This window comes from Gymnoscopelus braueri, assembly GCF_963280865.1.
Source record: "Gymnoscopelus braueri genome assembly, contig: SCAFFOLD_77, whole genome shotgun sequence".
Taxonomy (NCBI): domain Eukaryota; kingdom Metazoa; phylum Chordata; class Actinopteri; order Myctophiformes; family Myctophidae; genus Gymnoscopelus; species Gymnoscopelus braueri.
This window is the reverse complement of record NW_027660461.1, coordinates 302,501-322,105: the sequence shown is the minus strand read 5'-3', so window position 1 is coordinate 322,105 and position 19,605 is coordinate 302,501. Positions and strand designations below refer to the sequence as shown.

General features: G+C 44.1%; 1 pseudogene across 1 annotated transcript in view; it reads left to right on the top strand.

The window, feature by feature from the left end:
• Positions 1–9: 9 nt before the first annotated feature.
• The window catches only part of LOC308081544 (latent-transforming growth factor beta-binding protein 3-like), a 39,939-nt pseudogene continuing 20,343 nt past the window's right edge, over positions 10–19,605 (top strand). The window contains exons 1-11 of the transcript XR_013935091.1: positions 10–106; positions 1,607–1,620; positions 2,250–2,313; positions 8,677–8,754; positions 9,651–9,779; positions 11,910–12,041; positions 12,843–12,971; positions 14,727–14,846; positions 16,219–16,341; positions 16,911–17,033; positions 19,461–19,583. The product of XR_013935091.1 is annotated as a latent-transforming growth factor beta-binding protein 3-like (transcript). The remainder of the gene's footprint in view (positions 107–1,606; positions 1,621–2,249; positions 2,314–8,676; positions 8,755–9,650; positions 9,780–11,909; positions 12,042–12,842; positions 12,972–14,726; positions 14,847–16,218; positions 16,342–16,910; positions 17,034–19,460; positions 19,584–19,605) is intronic.

The window sequence follows — 19,605 nt, the reverse complement described above, 5'->3', positions numbered from 1 at the left end:
AAAGGTTATTTCCTGCAGAATGTCAGAGAGTTCTTCTCCTTCACTCCACACATCTACAGCATCCAGGAGAAAGGCCTCCGCAAGCCCGACAAGACACAGCAAGAGGGTGAGTCCTGGCTCCTCCCATACGCTGGCTCCTCCCATACGCTGGCTCCTCCCATACGCTGGCTCCTCCCATGCACTGGCTCCTCCCATACACTGGCTCCTCCCATGCACTGGCTCCTCCCATACACTGGCTCCTCCCATACGCCGGCTCCTCCCATACGCTGGCTCCTCCCATATGCTGGCTCCTCCCATACGCTGGCTCCTCCCATACACTGGCTCCTCCAATGCACTGGCGCTTCACTTATTCTCAACCTTAAATCTTCATATAATTGGTCCTTACTAATGCTCACTTTACAACCCTTTAAACCATTAAAGGATCTACACCATGAATTAAAAAAAAAAATGTGATATTTAATATCATATGGTGTATGTCCCTCAAACCTTTTTCAAAAGGTTTGAGCCTAAATCATCACTCATATACTCATCCCAAGTCAATTGTCTCTGGCTTATACAGCACTTTCAGCTGCAATACCAAAACGTCCTCTTGGGCAGGGGGGGGCTACTGAGCAATTATGTCTGCCATCATCAATGCAATGGCAAGGCAAGTGATGTCACTTGCATTGCCATTCTGAAATGGACTGTTCAGACACGCCCATTCTGAAAATCTCTGAAATGAGAATGAATGACTGAATGTTAAAAAAAAATATTTTTTGGGGTACAAGAGACACTGGGGAGCCCAAAAAATACCCCCCCCCAAAAAAAAAAATTAAATTCATGGTGTGGACCCTTTAAAGGGATAGTTCACCCCAAAATGACTTTTTTCCTATCAATTAGTCACCCCTTGAATTCATGGATATTTAGGACAGTGGTTCTCAAAATTTGTCATGTCAAGGACCCCCTAATTGACACATATTAGCCCACGGATTGAAACGATATGCCAGGGACCCCAATAAGAGAAGATTTTTGGGGCTCTAGCAGTGTTTCTCAACCATTTTAATTTCAAGGGCCCCCAGTTTTGTACACTCCTTACAGACCCATATAAGGGTTCATTTGGTTCCCAACTATCCATCATTTAGCTGGGGACCCCCTGGAACTCCCTCAAGGACCCCTGGGGGTCCCCGGACCCCACTTTGAGAACCAATGATTTAGGAGACACAAAGAGTCTCCGTTGTGTCCGGAACCGCTGCCTACCGGTCCGCTGGTCATCAAATTATTGTCTTAGGAATGAGACAAAAACTCAAAAATATCCATGAATTCAAGTCTCCGTGGAGTGACTAATCCATAGGAAAAAAAACAATATTTTGGGGTGAACTATCCCTTTAAGGCCGGGAACACATCTGTGTCATTTTAAGATTTTAGCCATAGACATTATTTTACACTTTGGCTATTCAAAAATAGCAGATACAAGCTTGTAGCTATGAGCTTGTAGCCCAAAGACATCTAAAATCACACAAATGCTACTGTCTCAGTGTGTGTCAGGCTTGTCTTTGACTCAATTGTCTTATGAAATGAGGTTGAATTCATAACTGATACTCTTCCTCTATTCTGCTCTGTTTTTCAGAAATCAAGCTGCCGGTAAGACCTCGCCAGCGGTGGAAAAAGTACTCAAACGTCATACTTTAGTATAAGTATCAATACTGCAATGTAGTACTCTGTTAGGCCTACAAGTAAAAGTCCGGAATTCAAAATGTACCCGAGTAAAAGTACAAAAGTATTGGTATCAAAATGTACTTAAAGAAACCAAAAGTAAAAGTACTACAATGTTTGAAAATAGCAGATCTAGAAGCTCACAACGCGTCGCACCGCGACGCGTTGTGAGCTTGTAGATCTGCTATTTTCAAATAGCCTAGGTATAAAATAGGGCTAAAGTGGTTAATGTTTTATATTATAAACATTTATATCTGCAAAAAAAAATTAACAAAAGTTTTCAAATAATTACAGTGTAGTAAAAGTACAATATTTGCCTCTGAGATGTAATGGAGTAGTTCAGTAAAAGTATAGAAAACTGGAAGTACTCAAGTAAAGTAAAAAAAAATACCTCAAAACCGTACTTAAGTACAGTACTTGAGTAAATGTACTTAGTTACTTTACACCAATGGACATCACACCCCTGTGAGTGACAGAGACGTGATAGACAGCTCATGGATATTATGTTTTCAATGGCCTGTGGTCGTTTCTGTTGCATCGTGTGTTTCCATCTTCAGGAGCGACCGGAGACCACCACCACACAGCAGACCACCGTCAGCACCAGCGGACCCCGTGTGCCCGGTAAGACCTGACACGAACGTTGCGTTCTATTGTTTAATTGTGGTTTAGTAACCGATCGCGCTGTTTATTGTACCATCCTTGATTTTTGTTCTCTTCCCACTGGCTTTTCACTTATCCTATGCGGAAGTATCCGTTATCCGTTTCGTGTTTCCGGTTTTATCTTGAGTTAACTGGTTTTGCCCCGGTCTTGGCCAGACGTCATAGTTTTCACACGGTGTGGTGTACGAACGAACGGAAAGCTCCGGTTATATTTTTCTTTTCTCTGGACGACGAACAGTTATCCTCTTTGTGTTTACCAACGCTCTGACACGCGATCATAATATATATAAATGTTCTGTGGCCAGTGGGGGGAGGGGGGAAATACATGCATCGTTGCCCGATATGGTGCCTGCGGCCTGGTGTGCTGGTGAAAATTAAACCCAAGACCTCTCGCCTGGGAAAACCTTTCCCTCTAGGTTTCGGGACATGGATCATCTTTGTTTACAGACCTGTGTGCCCGGTAAGACCTGACCCTTCAAACACACAGATATAGAAACCTAGATAGATACCTCATTGGCCTCTGCAGTTCATTGGAGCGAGCTGTATCTCGGGCGCCATTTTGGAGAAGGCAAGCTTCCTGACTACGGGCCAATCACGGCACACACTCTTTTCCGGGACTTGCCGAGATGCAGACGCCTCAGAGCCGGAGGAGGCGTCTACCTTTATATGTCTATGTTCAAACACAACACTTCATTCATTCAACCTGTATGTATTTACTCTGACATACATTGAGGGCAGGAGAACCCTCGTTTTCAGTGATGCCGAGATTACAAAAAGCACAACAGAGTTATAATATTGAAATAAGAACAGGTTGTGTACTGTAAAAGCAAGCAAAGAACAGAGCAGTGGTGGAAAAAGTACTCAAATGTTTTTACTTAAGTAAAAGTATCAATACTGCAACCGTTCACAGTATTGATACTTTTACTTAAGTTAAACATTTGAGTATGTTTTCCACCACTGAGAGCCAGCCAACGTTAGTGTATAAACTCACGTCGGAATCAAAAGAACGTTACAATGAAATCCAGTGATGATACAGCATGTCTGCAAGCTAAAGGCTCACTCTACAGGAGTTTAACTTCATTTTACATAACAAGACACGATTGTTTTATAGATCATATTTTAGATAACAAGACACAATAACGAGGTCCAAACCCACTCCCAGCACCTCCAACAATGCACACAGCCACAATTCAACCACATGGGTGCATTATGATATTGATATTACTTGTGATATTGACATATGATATGACATTATGATATTGATATTAATCAGTAACATTACTCGCTCAAACTCATTTGGCACAACATAAATATATTTTATGGGTGAACGAGAGAGAGTCTATTTCAGCCACAACATAAAAAAATGCTCAGGGCAATTACCACGGCAACGCCAGGCAGGCAGAAAAACCAACGCGTCAGACAATCCCACCCGCCAGACAACCCGACCCGATCGGTGATTGCGGATTGGCCGAGCTCCGTGTGACGTCTGTGGCACTGTGACAATATAAGAGGTGGTGCGTGCAATATGTCGGCATTATAGAGTGAAACCTCCATATCCTGGCCTTGGTTTGAATATTGCTTCTTGTGTTTGAAATGTTTTGCTGGACGGCGCATATGAATCGAGCGCCAGAGATCCAATCTCATACGGCTGCTGTGGCTGTGGGACAGCATGTGTACTCCTTTGGAAGGTGCAGTAACGGGGACAGCTTGGGTAAGCTTCATGTGGACGTCTTCAACACGGTGTCCTTGCGGCGAATTAATTTGCCCCCAGTGAAACCTGGAAGAGGAGAATGTTCTCTTGATGTTCCCTCCCTGCGTGGCAACTACACAGCTGTGCTGATAGAAGGTATCATCTACATCTGGGGAGGGAACACGTTAAGCAATGTGCTTTATGCGTTTGATGTCGACGCCCACAGATGGTTCAAGCCCAAGGTTTCTGGGGCTGTTCCAGAGGGGAGGCAGGGCCACTCAGCCTGTGTCTTGGGGAAGGTCATGTTTATCTATGGAGGAATGACCCAGATTCCCTTCGTCTTAAATGACATCTACAAGTTGGACACCAGCACAATGGTTTGGTCTTTAATTAACACCGGAGGAACTCCACCACCGCATTCTTCACGTCACTCTGCCACCATCATCGGGACGAAGATGTTTGTATTTGGGGGCTGGCAGGGCTGGAGGAGGGGTTACAGCTACAACACCATCAGTGTGTTTGACACAGAGACCAACTGCTGGCTGCTGAACACGCCTTCTAAACAGCCTCTTCCAAAACGACGCTTCTGTCATTCAGCGTTTTCCTACAATGGAGAGCTGTACATATTCGGTGGCAGGGGGTGCAATAACCAGCACTTAAATGATCTGTGGAAATTCAGTCCAGTGACCTTCACCTGGAAGAAGGTTCAGTCCAAAGGGAATGTTCCATGTTTAAGAACTTATCTCACGATATGGAGTTGCATGGTCTGCTGTTGCATGGTGGGAGATCGCATCATCCTCTTTGGAGGATATAGATCATACGGCACAGCCAATGATGACCTGTATGTCTTAGACTTAAGTCTTAGCCTGAAGACATTATGCAAGCTGGCAGTTATTCAGTACCATCTGCAGAAGTCTGAACTCCCAAACAACATCAGGTGGGAACTGGTATCCATGACAACCAACAGCAAATAGTAGAAATAACTAAAAAAGAGAAAAAAGTAAATAAAAATGAGGACCACAGAGAACAAGTTTCTTGTGCCCACATATGGAGTTCCACAGAGATCCACAAGGCCACGCCCGTTATTATCCTGGTTGTGTAGATTCATTGTAAAGCTTTTTTTGTTTATTTGCATATAGTTAAAAACACAGGAGAAAAGATGAGACAAATTCTTAAAAATAGTAGGGGACAATAAAAAAGAAATGTCCGGGGGCATAATAACTCGTGGAGCCAATGACCAAATGGTCCCAGATGTGGGCTGTGAGCTACAGATGACCCCTTGATGGAACGTGCCAAACGGCAAGTGGGAGGGGCTTACGGATCCCGGGAGGAAACATAAAAATAAAAAACAGGTCTGAGGAGGAGGAACAGGAATCAAATAACAGGCTTCTCTGGTAGATCTGTCAGAGTCCTTGAGTGTCATATTGTCAACAAGGGTAACAGCCAATGATAGAAGGGGCGACGAAGGGAAGATGCTTAAAGTTATACTAGGTAACTTTTTCAAAAAAAATAAAGTTAAATTGTATATCTTTTGTGAGTGGCAAATGTTTCACCACACCCACTCCATGAATTTCCCCCCCGAAAGCCTTTTATAAGCTATTTTCTATTGAAACGGTGGCCAGGGTGTCATTCCCACGAAAATGACGTCATCCGGCCGGAAAACAGAAACGGAAATGCACCGGTTTCCTGTTTGGATAGGAACTACCGCACCGGTTTCCTGTTTGGCCAGGAACTACCGCACTGGGTTCCTGTTTGGCCAGGAACTACCGTGCTAATAACAAAAAGGAATCTCACGCTGTTTTTAAGACATTATAGGATTTGAAGATGGAAAAACAACAGCAAAAGAAAACACAGCTCACGGTAACTAAAGCTCCACTGGCTAAGAGAAACGATCCGCAGATCGTATAAAACAATTAAAAGAACGCTTTTTGAAACGCCTCCGTCTTCCGGTGAAAACAGATGGAATTCTGGGTAATGCAGGAATAAACGAACGACCTGCAGTGACGGTAATGACCAGCAGAGGCTGCTAAAAATCTTTTTTTTTTGGACCTGCCTAATACGAATTGAACTCTTTGCCTGCCACCGACGAGATTTCCCGCCAGATTCCGCCAAGGCACGGCCTGCCACTGACAAGAATGACCACCAGTTGGCGCTGTTCTCTACCCTATCAATGATGCTTTCACTGCCAGATGATGACAGACGTAATGTTCTTTAAAAAAAAACGGCTTGTTTACCTCCTGTTTATTCCCTGTGGGAAAATGGCGTCATCTCTGTTCCTCTTGCTTTACGGAAAACACGACTGGCCACAGCTATGCAATGGATTAACGCGAGCGGACCCCTGTGCACGATTGGACCCCTGTGCGCGAGCGGGACCCCTGTGCGCGAGCGGACCCCTGTGCGCGAGCGGACCCCTGTGTGCGAGCTGGACCCCTGTGCGCGAGCGGACCCCTGTGCGTGTAATGAGGCGATCTCCGTGAGGACGGCGGTCACGGATAATATTCTATGATTTTTCAAAGGTTCAGTAAAATTGCTCGTTTTGGCTGGCAGTGAGGTGACATTATTACATTATTTACTATTTGATAATGACGTGAGGAGATCAGGAGGTTTGAGATTGCATTGCTGTCGGGCAGATTTTTTTTTTAATGTTACATTCTTTTGTAAATGAATGCCTCACTTCATCTTACAAGAGTGTCTCACAAAAGCAGTGAAAATAGCAGATCTACAAGCTCACAGTAGATCAGCTTTTGTTGTCTCCGCCGGAGGCGGAGAGTATGTTTTCGCTTCGTCCCGCCGTGTGTTCACCTCCCTCCTAGCCAAGCTAACATTGGTCAAGCTCCATGTGACACGTGTCAATATGTTGACACCAATGCCTTTGATTGGCTAGAGGGACGCATGACGAAATAAAATCCTATAAATAGGTGTGTCACTTCAAAAAGCCATTTATGTTTTTGAAGTGAGGTAAGACAGGATCAATCAGTCTTGATTGGAACAGTACCTTACAGTACAAATCACCCGTCCGTGCGTGTGTGTGTCCCTCTGAGAACACCTAACATTGGTCAAGCAAAGGCGCAGAAGGCCAAAGCTAAGAAAGCATACTCATCTACAACAGTAACACAGAAGAGGACTATAGAGTTGAATTCATCCCACAACAAGGCCGAAGTCTTAATACTGTAACCATAGACCACCGAAGTCCTGACGTCATTCGTTCATCCCCACCAGGTTTGCGGAAGTAATTTCTCTATGGAGAATAACATTGGGTCATCTTAGAATCGTCTCATATAAGAATTGTGGTCCAAAAATAAACACACTGTCCCGGCGATATTGTCAGGGAGGAGGTTCTGTATCGTTTATGATAGTCAGTCACTTATATTTGATACAGTCTGTTTCTGGCGAAAATGTAACTAATTCGGCGGAAGTAACATTAGCGTTTTCTCACCGTCAGTTGATGCTTCATATCCATAAGAGTCAAACCGCCGGGGTCATTTGTTTATTTTTGGAACACAGTTCTTATTTGACGCGATATTAAATACGTCTATGGGATTCAGAACGGGGGTGGAAAACTGCGAACCAGGTAGACAAACAAAGGATGTGTAAATTACGTCAGACTTCGGTGGTCTATTGGCCACCTTGATCAAATACATTATGTAGCACTAGAGAAAACTGACATAGATCAAACACACCAATCAACTGCTGAAACTGTTCAAGACAATGAAGATGAAGAAGACAGACAAGCATTTGAACAAACCAGTCAATTACGACGACTCCCATATGCCACATTGCTTCAAGAAGAACATTTTTTAGATGCAGACACTACATATTCAGTCGCCCCTGCAGAACACCAAAAACCACGCGCATTCTACCAAGACGACCCGTTCTACCAAGACGACCCATGCTATTAAAATAGCACGGGTCTGCTGGCGGAGACTTGTGCTCCGTGGAGCACATTTTCTAGTTACTACTCTTATTAGTTTGAAAAATAATAATAAAAAAGGAACGGTTTTGGACTTACAAGGTTTCCAGCCGACAGCAACGATTGCATCCATGGACCCCTCATCCATGGACCCCTCATCCATGGACCTCTCATCCATGAACCTCTCATCCATGGACCTCTCATCCATGGACCCCTCATCCATGGACCCCTCATCCATAATAATAATAATAATAATGAATTGCATTTTTATAGCGCTTTTCCAAGTGCTCAAAGCGCTGGGGGACATTGGGAGGTGGAGCGGCGAACAGTCGACGCCAGCGTCCCCACTTTTCCCACATTCACACACCAATGGTGGCAAGCGAGCGCCGACCGAATCATTGGAGGCAATGTAGGGTTCAGTGTCTTGCCCAGGGACACTTCGACATGTGGTCAGGAGGAGCCGGGATTCGAACCACCGACCCACGGATCATTGGACGACCTGCTCTACCTCCTGAGCCACAGCCGCCCTAAATGAACCCCTCATGGACCCCTCATGGACCCCTCATGGACCCCTCACACTGACCACAGGATCGTCTGGTCACACAGTCGCTGCCTCCAACCCTGAACAATAGGACAGACTTGAGACTTCCGATACCGAGTGATATCATGCTAATGTATCTCTTCTGTCCACTGCTGTACATTGTGCTGTGTTCTCCATCCACAGTGGCTAAACCCACCCCCCCGCCCATCATCCGGGTGCATCCGGGCTACGACCCGCTGGAGACCCAGACCCAAGTCTCACGTGAGTTACACCTGTTACACTTACGACTTTACAGCAAGAGTACACTTACAACCTTACAACAAGAGTACACTTACAACCTTACAGCAAGAGTACACTTACAACCTTACAACAAGAGTACTGAGTACACTTACGGCCTTACAGTAAGAGTACTGAGTACACTTACAACCTTACAACAAGAGTACTGAGTACACTTACAACAAGAGTAATGAGTACACTTACAACCTTACAACAAGAGTACTGAGTACACTTACGGCCTTACAGTAAGAGTACTGAGTACACTTACAACCTTACAACAAGAGTACTGAGTACACTTACAACCTTACAACAAGAGTACTGAGTACACTTACAACCTTACAACAAGAGTACTGAGTACATTTACAACCTTACAACAAAAGTACTGAGTACACTTACAACCTTACAACAAGAGTACTGAGTACACTTACAACCTTACAACAAGAGTACTGAGTACACTTACAACCTTACAACAAAAGTACTGAGTACACTTACAACCTTACAACAAGCACCACCAAGATATGTGACCCAGTACAGTGGTTTGAGACACAAGTAGCTCATGGTCATTTTTCAGCCTTTTACATATTATGAAAGTACAGAATGTACTTTCATAATATAGCTTTCAAATGACATGTCATTCATTGAAATCGGAAAATATTTGAAGAAGATATTCTTATTTTAAACTAGTATTTTTGCTCATTTTTCCCAGATTGAATGAGTTGATTTATTTTTGTAAGAATGAATGCAGTTATTTACCTTTGATCATTCTTCTTCCATTGATGTCTCCATTCTTCTCACATATAATGAACGTACACAGTATGTATGGTTACACGACTCAGTGGTTTAGTGTTGATGTTTGGATCTCTGTGTTTTCCTCTGTGAAGCAGAGACTGACGAGTGCAAGCTGAGCAGGAACATCTGTGGACGCGGAGAGTGTGAGAACAGCCTCAGTGGATACACCTGTCACTGTCACCCGGGTTACCGGCTCCATCCGCAGAGGAACATCTGTATAGGTATGTCACTGTCCTCAGACCCCAGAGGAACATCTGTATAGGTATGTCACTGTCCTCAGACCCCAGAGGAACATCTGTATAGGTATGTCACTGTCCTCAGACCCCAGAGGAACATCTGTATAGGTATGTCACTGTCCTCAGACCTCAGAGGAACATCTGTATAGGTATGTCACTGTCCTCAGACCTCAGAGGAACATCTGTATAGGTATGTCACTGTCCTCAGACCCCAGAGGAACATCTGTATAGGTATGTCACTGTCCTCAGACCCCAGAGGAACATCTGTATAGGTATGTCACTGTCCTCAGACCCCAGAGGAACATCTGTATAGGTATGTCACTGTCCTCATCCTCAGAGGAACATCTGTATAGGTATGTCACTGTCCTCAGAGGAACATCTGTATAGGTATGTCACTGTCCTCAGAGGAACATCTGTATAGGTATGTCACTGTCCTCATCCTCAGAGGAACATCTGTATAGGTATGTCACTGTCCTCATCCTCAGAGGAACATCTGTATAGGTATGTCACTGTCCTCAGACCCCAGAGGAACATCTGTATAGGTATGTCACTGTCCTCAGACCCCAGAGGAACATCTGTATAGGTATGTCACTGTCCTCAGAGGAACATCTGTATAGGTATGTCACTGTCCTCAGACCCCAGAGGAACATCTGTATAGGTATGTCACTGTCCTCATCCTCAGAGGAACATCTGTATAGGTATGTCACTGTCCTCAGAGGAACATCTGTATAGGTATGTCACTGTCCTCATCCTCAGAGGAACATCTGTATAGGTATGTCACTGTCCTCAGAGGAACATCTGTATAGGTATGTCACTGTCCTCATCCTCAGAGGAACATCTGTATAGGTATGTCACTGTCCTCATCCTCAGAGGAACATCTGTATAGGTATGTCACTGTCCTCAGACCCCAGAGGAACATCTGTATAGGTATGTCACTGTCCTCAGACCCCAGAGGAACATCTGTATAGGTATGTCACTGCCCTCAGACCCCAGAGGAACATCTGTATAGGTATGTCACTGTCCTCAGAGGAACATCTGTATAGGTATGTCACTGTCCTCAGACCCCAGAGGAACATCTGTATAGGTATGTCGCTGTCACCCTGGGTAAAGAACAAGGGGCCAGCTTCTGAGTTGTAAATGTAGTTTATATAGGAAGTGACAGTTCATATGAATGGCCTGTAGTCTCACTGTTTCACCCCTGCTGGTGCCAGAATGAATTAGGCTCCATTCAAGCGGACTCTGTATAGTCTATGGGCGTAACTTCGTCCATTTCCTTTTTTACAGTCTATGGTAAAGGCTTTACTTGGATATGTTTTTTTGGAGGCCCCGTCACATTTGCGTTGTTAGGCAACAGTATGTGTTTGTGTCTGACATCAGTGCATGCTGTCCGTCTGTCTGTCCGTCTGCCCAACCACCCACCCACCCACCGCCCATTGGGCAAATTTAATATAACATCATTATTTTAACATTCCATGCCAGAGTTTATTCATAATGTACTCACCCACTGCCAGCGATTTATTGTTGTTTTTTAGTTTTTTTCACCTCGCCACAGACCTCGCTAAATACCTTATGATCGCGCGTTCAACTGTTTGTAGACACACAGGGTAGTTGTGTGAGTGGCCCAGAGAAGAAATTTTCAATCGGCGACATTCCATTTTGCGGTAGTCGTAGTTTCTAAAAAAACGTTTTAAACAGCGTTCAGCGCGGAGAAAAACAACACCGAGATAATGGCGATTTAGCGGAAGCTTTATGGCACGCTGCGCTGTTATTTAGGTTCGCGTAGATCTACGCGATTGGCAGTCAATGTGTTAAGATGAAAGAGTATTTGAATTTGTTAAACTAGAAATAGAACAGATTATAGAGTGTTTGAATTGGTCAAACTAGGATTGTTCAGAAGCATCCTCCATAAAAACCCTTATGGTCTTGGATATTTCATATAAGCAACGGTTAAAGTCTCAGTCTGCGATTTTTAACTTTAACTGGTTGGTTGGTTGTATTTTTTGAAAAATCGTGGAATTTTTCCAAAAATACGTTTGAAAAGCCCAAAGAAATCTCGATGCGTTCCTTCCCGGATTGAATGGGTTTTAAAGTGATGACTCTTCTCCTCTTCCTCAGATGAAGACGAGTGTGACTCAGAGCCATGCGGTCACGGCAGAGGAATCTGCATCAACACGGAGGGGGCGTACCAATGCCACTGTCGCCATGGTTACAAGCACATGGTGCATCATGGGAGACTGAAATGTGTGGGTGAGTGGAGCTGCTTTTAGAACAATATATTTACTTTACATTTCACTGGGTTCTAATAATGTTTTTTAACAATACTCACCTTTTTCACCCATTTGGCTGCTTTTTTATAGGGTTCCCCCATGATTCCTGTTTTTAGTTTTTATTTATTTATTTCTTGTTGAAATATTAAAGAAGAGTACCTCAATTTGCCACGTAATGTTAATATATTTTGATGAGAAATATTCTTTATGGAATTTATTATATTGACCCCCCCCAGGGGTCCTTGAAGCGGGGTCCTTCCAGGGGGTCTCCAGCTAAATGAGTTAAATCAGTTTAAACACTTTAACTCTATTTTATATTTCGGCTGTTAAAAAATGAACAGCCGACCTACGAGAGCCCATGTGAACATGTAGATTGACGATTCTTAAAAAACCTGGAAGTAATGTGACACATTTTTAATCATTTTGAATGTTGTTTGATGTTTTAACACAAATCTTCTCTTCGGGGAGGGGGGGGGGGGGGGTCTGAATATTTTCACATAGGGGTCCACGGCCAATAGTCTTCTGAATAAAATATTCTATGAAAATAGTTTGAGTCATATTTTAGTCATCATAGCTGAGTTTTTATTTAGTTTTCGTTGCTGAAAAAAGCTTGTAGATGAACATCCTTCATCATAGTGTTGGTCAACGAAATTAACACTGCATTGTATTTCTGTAACGTGTGTGTGTGTGTGTGTGTGTGTGTGTGCGTGTGCGTGTGTGTGTGTGTGCGTGAGCGTGTGTGTGTGCGTGTGCACGTGCGTGTGTGCGTGCGTGTGTGTAGATGTGAACGAGTGCTCCAAGCAGGACATCTGTGGGGTCGGAGGTCAGTGTGTCAACCTGCCAGGCTCTTATAAATGTGAATGTCTGAAAGGATTCAAGAACAGATCCCACCGCCAGCCTGTCTGTGAAGGTTGGTTCAGTACCTCTGTTTGTTCATGAACTCTGTGTGTGTGTGTGTGTGTGTGTGTGTGTGTGTGTGTGTGTGTGTGTGTGTGTGTGTGTGTGTGTGTGTGTGTGTGTGTGTGTGTGTGTGTGTGTGTGTGTGTGTGTGTGTGTGTGTGGTTGGTTCAGTACCTCTGTTTGTTTATTAACCCTTTAAGACCCGGAACGAATCTGTGTCGCATCTTTTTTGATTGGAGCAAAAAAAAAGCATTATTTTACACTTTGGGCTATTCAAAAATAGCAGATCTACAAGCTCGTAGCGCAGCACCGAGTGCCGCGCTACGAGCTTGTAGATCTGCTATTTTTGAAAAATCGTGAAAATGTGTGCAAATCTTTGAATATTTATTATTTTAAAGCGAACATTTTTATCTCGAATCTTTGCTTCTGTGTATGCGTGCGTGCAAGAGTGTAATTATCTTGAAAATGTTTAACGGGACAAATCTTCACATCTTTTCAAAAAGGGGTCCGCGGCCAAACACGTATCAATTTGGGGGGGTCCTTGACATGAAATAGTTTAAAGGGATTCAAGGTAACTTTATATTTTGATTTTTCCCCTCTATATTTTTCCCCTCTATCAGCCACTATAATGATGCTGGGGTGTTTTCCTGCATTGAAACACAGTCTTCTTTCTGAAATCCCTATTTTCCCTACTATTTATGTTTTGACATCCGGGTATCCGGTTCTGTCCGGGACGTAAATGAAACGCACGCATGTGCGCGTCCGTGTGAACTGTCCTATCAGCGTCCTCGATCAATGTTCTGTGATTGACAGCGAAGGTTGGCCAATCAGGTGGCGAGTTTGAGTGAAACCGAATGGAACAGAGTCCAGCCTGAGTGCGCCCGACCAAAAACGAGCGGCAGCCATCTTTTCTGTGCGCTATTTTCTCCGCTGTTTTAAAACTTCATAAAGCTCTCAAAATTCTATTTTGAGGCACGGAATTAACTTTTAAAGATATCGTTTGTATAGAATTTAGTTGTTATATATATGTGGTCAATTAATCATGACAGAGCCTATTTAAAAATACAAATTCAGAGAACCGGCAGGGGCGGGCAGTGACGCGCATTGTATCCGAATAAAGCAACCTATTTTGGGCATGGCCCTTTCAGAAGTCCCCCTGCGTCACTTGTCTGGTGGTCGGGGAAACAAACTAATGATGAGGAGGAGGGGGGGGAGGGGGGAGGGGGAGGGGGGGGGGGAGTGGAGGGCGGTGTTTGACAAAATTTTTCTTTTCTTTTTTTGATCTCTGAAGTTGCCTAGAATCCCTTTAAGAGCCACTGCTTTAACGCAGTGGTTCTCCAACTGTGGGTCGGGACTCCCAGGGGGGGCCCCCACATGATTTCGGGGGGGTCCCCCCAGATTATGGCATCAAAAGTAATCAACAAACTATACTATAAAAAAAATTCAAACCTTGACCAAATTGTCAAATAATATAAGAAAGGGGCAAAAACATACATTTTTTTTCACAATGTCTTATCTGTTGAGGCATCTAAAGCGAATGCCTACATTCCAAGTGCTTATCAGGGTGGGGGGGGGGGGTCCCCAGTTCAAATATGGCAATTTTTGGGGGTCACGACCTGAAAAGAACCACTGCTTTAACGTACCGTGTGTTCCTCTGTGTGTGTGTGTGTGTGTGTGTGTGTGTGTGTGTGTGTGTGTGTGTGTGTGTGTGCGTGTGTGTGCGTGTGCGTGTGCGTGCGTGCACGTGTGTGCGTGCGTGTTGTAGACATCAACGAGTGTCTGAACCCCAACACGTGTCCCACTGAACAGTGTGAGAACACACCAGGCTCCTATGAGTGTGTTCCCTGTCTACCGGGTCATGAAGCACAAGGAGGAACCTGCTATGGTGAGAAACACAACAATTAATTGGACACAAACATATCCAGTTTGACTGTGTATGTGTTGTGCATGACACAGATGTGTTAAAGCACGTTCTGCAACATGACCTCTGATCCACAAGGCCCACTGCCTCTACCTATTGGCGTTACAGAAATATAGAACCATTTAATGTTTACAGGCGGACCCCTTTCTAGCAGATATACAAGCGCATAGCGCGGCACCGAGTACCGCACTATGAGCTTGTAGATCTGCTATTTTTGAAAAATCCTGAAAATGTGTGCAAATCTTTGAATATAAATGTATATGTATTTTTTTTAACTACATTTTTAACTCAAATCTCTGCTTCTGGGGGTCCCTGGAAGCTCATAGCGTGACACCGAGTGCCGCGCTATGATCTTGTAGATCTGCTATTTAAAAAAAATCTGGATAATTTGTGCAAATCTTTGAATATATATATATTTTTTTTTAAAGTGAACATTTTTAACTCAAGTCTTTGCTTATGGGGGGTCCCTGGAACAACATATTTTGAGATAGGGGTACGTGGACAAATACATATCATATTTTGAGGGTCCTTGACATGAAAAAGTTTGAGAACCACTGATATTATAGCAACATAAGTGTTTCAGAAAACTGTTAGGATTTAGAAGACATTTGTAGAATCGGCCTCAAGTCTACACTATTCTTTTAACCATTATTCACAGGAAAATCCTGAGCCTTTATTTAACTCTGAAAGTGTAAAAATGGACCATTAGGTCACTTTCTACATCCTCAAGAGTTAAATTAACACATTCAGTGTTGCCTTTTTCCATTAGAACAGTGTGTTTGTGTAAGGTGCTGCCACCTAGTGGCCTGCTTTTCAATTGCAAACTCATCTGAGGTAGTCATTAAAAGTTTTACAAAACATCATAGTTGGTGAGTGACAGGACAATATCGCGGATCGCGGATGATCGCGGATCAAAAATGACTCGTTTTCCCCACTGTAAAACGAAAAAAAAGAAGGAAATATGGAGGTTGCAAGGAGACAGAATGGGAGCGGACGGGAGCCAGTTTTTTTGGCACGGTGATCCATCTGTCCCTTCCTTCTCAGAGTCACCATGGGTGATTCCAGAGCTGCGCTAGCCCCCCCCCCCCCCCCCGCTAAGGGTGGGCAAGGGTTTTAGACAGTGACAATATGTTGGTGTGATAGTATGCTTTCCTATGTATTTTTTTATGTATTTTATACTTAGATGTACAACAGTGCCGCACCAGCTGATCTACAACCGTGTCTATTTGTGTACAACACTGTTGTGCATTTAATTATAAAATAGGGTTTAAATGACTCTGTCACCTACATGCTGACATGGCCCTCACTATGTGTGTCCTCCTCCCTGTGTGTCCAGATATCAATGAGTGTCAGAAGGCGGGGGTGTGTCCTAACGGACGCTGTGAGAACCTACCAGGAACCTACCGCTGTCTGTGTCACGAAGGGTTCCTACCGTCTGCTGACAGCAAGGCCTGCAGAGGTTGGTGGCACATCCTCTCTGTCTGTCTGTCTGTCTGTCTGTCTGTCTGTCTGTCTGTCTGTCTGTCTGTCTGTCTGTCTGTCTGTCTGTCTGTCTGTCTGTCTGTCTGTCTGTCTGTCTGTCTGTCTGTCTGTCTGTCTGTCTGTCTGTCTGTCTGTCTGTCTGTCTGTCTGTCTGTCTCTCTCTCTCTCTCTCTCTCTCTCTCTCTCTCTCTACTCTCTCTCTCTCTCAGTGCATAGGTGAAGCAAATATTTTGCATATTTTGGGTCAATAGCACAAAAAAAAAAAAACTATTCCAAACCATTAAAAAGTGCAATGTTTCTCACTTATATTCATAACAATGTATGAATGTTACAGTGAGAGACATTGTGTGTCAAAGGCCAATGTCTGAATATCATTCCTTCATTTGGAACCTGCGGGACTCTGATCAACAAAGTATAGGGTTTTAGTGGTTAAGAAAGCAGAAAGCAGTATTATGTTTGATATTTCACCAGTACGTGTTTCTCCTTGTCTTGTACAGAAATAGATATGTGATATAGATATGTCTCTCTCTCTCTCTGTCTCTCCAGATATAGATGAGTGTGAGGACGACAGACTGTGTGCCAACGGTCACTGTGTCAACACAGAGGGCTCCTTCCAGTGCCAGTGTTACCCTGGTTACCAACGTACACAGGAAGGGAGTCACTGTGAAGGTTAGGTCTGTTGCCCCGGTTACCAACGTACACAGGAAGCTAGGTCCTGTTACCCTGGTTACCAACGTACACAGGTAGGTAGATCCTGTTACCCCGGTTACCAACGTACACAGGAAGGTAGGTCCTGTTACCCCCGGTTACCAACGTACACAGGAAGGTAGGTCCTGTTACCCCGGTTACCAACGTACACAGGAAGGTAGGTCCTGTTACCCCGGTTACCAACGTACACAGGAAGGTAGGTCCTGTTACCCTGGTTACCAACGTACACAGAAAGGTAGGTCCTGTTACCCCGGTTACCAACGTACACAGGTAGGTAGGTCGTGTTACCGTGGTTACCAACGTACACAGGAAGATAGGTCCTGTTACCCCGGTTACCAACGTACACAGGTAGGTAGGTCGTGTTACCGTGGTTACCAACGTACACAGGAAGGGAGCCACTGTGAAGGTAGGTCCACCTCAGTGGTGTAAAGTAACTAAATACATTTACTCAAGTGCTCTACTTAAGTACAATTTTGAGGTATTTTTACTTTACTGGAGTATTTCCAATTTGCTGGTACCCGAAACATAACATCAAAGTCAAACCGTTACACTTTTACTTCTACTCCACTACATCTCAGAGGCAAATATTGAACTTTTACTCCACTACAATGATTTGAAACTTTGGATACTAGTTACTTTGTAGATTCAGATTATTATTACAAAACACATGAACCGCTTCAGTTCCTATATATATTTCGGCCATTTGAAAATAGCATCTACAAGCTCACAATGAGTTGTGTAGTAGCCTACAGTACTTTTACCACCACTGGTCCACCTTCATTCTGGTTTCACTATCTATATATTTCAACTTTATGTGTTTGTTTTTTCCTCCGGAAATGAATGCCCTACTTTGTCGTACAAGAGGGTCGCGCGAAGCAAGGAGACAGAATGGGAGCGGACGGGAGCCAGTTTTTTTGGCACGGTGATCCATCTGTCCCTTCCTTCTCAGAGTCACCGTGGGTGATTCCAGAGCTGCGCTAGCCCCCCCCCCCCCCCCCCCCCCCGCTAAGGGTGGGCAAGGGTTTTAGACAGTGACAATGTTGGTGTGATAGTATGCTTTCCTTCTAGACTGAAAAAGCTGCACATTTCATTCAAAGTTTATCTTTGGAGGTGTTTAGCTTTCCCCCCCTTTTTTTCTCCCTTATAATTCCATTAGCTATCTGAAAACTGTGGCTAAACAGCTTGTTGCAACAAGCCCAAAGAATCCAATGAAATTCCCAATAATCTGCTTATAAATAAATTGTCAACGTGACTCAACGCTGTAATACAGTAGACCATATAATCACCTAAACTCAAAGCTCTGGCTTTGCCGTCTAAAAGGCCATTAAATGTGTTTTACAGTGCGTCACATGTTTAATTCATCATTGTAAGGAATAGAAACACATGTTTCAGCTTTCATCAGATGAGGAAACATCTGTTTTTCTTCCCCTCGATGCTGAATGAAACACTTTCTGTTGCTGTAAAGGCCAGAGGTGTGGACGCCATACTCAACTGGGACTCCAGTCACACATTTGCAGTGGTGGGAAAAGTACTAAATTGTTTTACTTAAGTAAAAGTATCAATACTGCAGTATAGAAATACTCTGTTAGGGCGCGCTCCCACCAAGAGTTGGCTGGCCGCTGTTAAACGCAGGTTGTGCGCGGCCACAGTTTTTTGCAGCCAGCGGATTCTAAAAAACGGGAGTGTCGCGCCTGTCACTCACTTTCAGGAGCCTCCCCGTAGCCCGCACCAACTCTATGCTGCTGCCTTGAGCACAATGTTGCTTCCTGAGTCTGAGACGGTCCGCCTTCGACTCACCCGATTGGACAGAGGGAGAAAATCAGCGCCTGCCTCCAGCAGTTTTATGCTTAGTCGCGGAGAGCAGATAAACGCAAGGTCTGCGCGACTAGCGGAAAAATCTGCTCTTGCGTGAATCAACGCATTTGCATTGACAATGCATTGGCAGATTCTGCAAACAGCGGCCAGCCAACTCTTGGTGGGAGCGCGCCCTTACAAGTAAAAGTCCGGAATTCAGTATTGGTATCAAAATATACTTAGAAGTACAAAAGTAGAAGTACTCATTATGCAGAATGTTCCGTTTCACAAGTTTTCAAATGTATAACAAATCTTTTGAAAATAGCAGATCTACAAGCTCACAATATTTCAACAATATTTCTATACCCAAGTATGAGCCAATCCCATGCCAACTAATTGTCACATTCAACAGGAACTGGCCCAGTTAAAGCCATTTAAAACCCTAAGACATTAATTCACAAACCCACTGGATCCATGCAGGTTGCTACTGTATTTCTGCATGAATAAAGCTTCAATAGCGCCCCCTACAGCATATAAAGTGTCATAGTGAACAGCCAGTGCTGAGTGTTAAAATATTTTCTCTTGTCATTTCAGACATCAATGAGTGTGAGAGACCCTCCAACTGCCAGAGGGGGGCGCTGTATCAACACCATGGGCTCCTACCCGCTGTGAATGCCAGAAGGGATACACCCTGGTGGGGAGGCAGGAGATGCCACGGTCAGTGGTTTATTTATACTGT